The 1,189-nt window shown below is 49.9% G+C and overlaps 1 protein-coding gene across 6 annotated transcripts in view; it reads right to left on the bottom strand.

Annotated features, from left to right (window-relative positions):
* Positions 1–901, bottom strand: part of THADA (THADA, armadillo repeat containing) — a 296,280-nt gene extending 295,379 nt beyond the window's left edge. For 2 of the 6 annotated variants that reach the window (XM_023531302.1, XM_023531301.1), the window contains exon 1: positions 591–901. The gene's annotated coding sequence lies outside the window, so the exon portion shown is untranslated. The remainder of the gene's footprint in view (positions 1–590) is intronic. The other 4 variants (XM_023531303.1, XM_023531300.1, XM_023531304.1 and 1 more) reach the window with 4 other exon arrangements.
* Positions 902–1,189: the final 288 nt, after the last annotated feature.

Genomic DNA, 1,189 nt, shown 5'->3' with positions numbered 1-1,189 from the left:
AAAATGGACACAACTAGAATGGCATCGACAAGGGAAAGAATTTGAAAAGCTATATGATTAAATCTAGGGAATAACCGGGGATCGCTTCCTAGGGAAGTGACCACTATAAAGTTTAGAAGAGACAGATAACTGGGGAGACTATTCTCTGGTGAATGGTGAGCAAATTTGCATTAGGATTTGATCTTGGAAACTTCGAGATTACACAAAAAATTAACATGGTGCTTAAGCGTGCTTAAATGGACGCCTGAAATTTGTCCTGCTGAACTATGCCTCCCCAACAGAAGAAAATCCCATGCCCACTCTAAGGCACCCCTTAAGCGACCAGAAGATGCTCAGCAAATTATATTCCTCTTGGGTCCCCCGGCTGCTTCCCTTTTCAACGCTGCTTCGCTCTCATCTACACCCCTCTAGCTGACTCCCACATTCTCTGAGCAATTTCCGAACCACGTGGAGTCCGTGGAATGACAGGTGAAAAAAAAAAAACTGGTTAAAATGCTATCTATCTCCAAGGAGACCTGAGCAACCGGAAATCTGTTTCAACAACACCAAATTCTCGCGACAGTAGAGGACGAGGAATTGGTGTGAATCACCTGGTGGCTCTAACAAAGTGGCCGCGCAGTGGAGTCACGCGCGGTGGAGGATCTGGCAAACAGGACGCCTGAGAGCCAAACCTCGTGCCCGTGGGCGTCTGCGAAGAGTCGCGGCCGTCTAGATTAGTCCCGGAAGCTGGTATAGTTCTCCGGTGTCTTGGTGACTGTCAACGTGGTCTGCTATCGACTACCGGGTCGCTGCGAAGGGATGGAAGCAAGAGGACCTGGAGGAGGAGTCATCGCGATAATTGAGCTAACGCGCTCCTCCAATCAGGAGTCCGGAAACGTGACGTCACCGGGGAACGGATGTTAGAGCGTGGATTTAGTTAGATTCTGACTGCAGAGAGTGTGCGTACCACACCTCAGGCATTGAGATTGACCCTTTGGGTTGGAACCCGCCCCTCCTTAATCCCCTGAGAGAAGTTTAGGCTGTTGTTTTCCGCACTCCCGAGTGCGTGGGACGCACCTTTTCCTCCACCCAGACACCGCTGTTTTCCAATTCGGCTTGCCCAAAGCAGAGACGGAGAGAAAACTGCCTTTGGGTTTCGAGAACGAGGAGCCAGCCTAACGATTTTAAAGTCAGCTAAATGGGGTAGAGA

The sequence above is a fragment of the Pteropus vampyrus genome, unplaced genomic scaffold, assembly GCF_000151845.1.
Source record: "Pteropus vampyrus isolate Shadow unplaced genomic scaffold, Pvam_2.0 Scaffold66, whole genome shotgun sequence".
Classification (NCBI taxonomy): Eukaryota; Metazoa; Chordata; class Mammalia; order Chiroptera; family Pteropodidae; genus Pteropus; species Pteropus vampyrus.
This window is presented reverse-complemented; position numbering and strand designations above follow the sequence as displayed.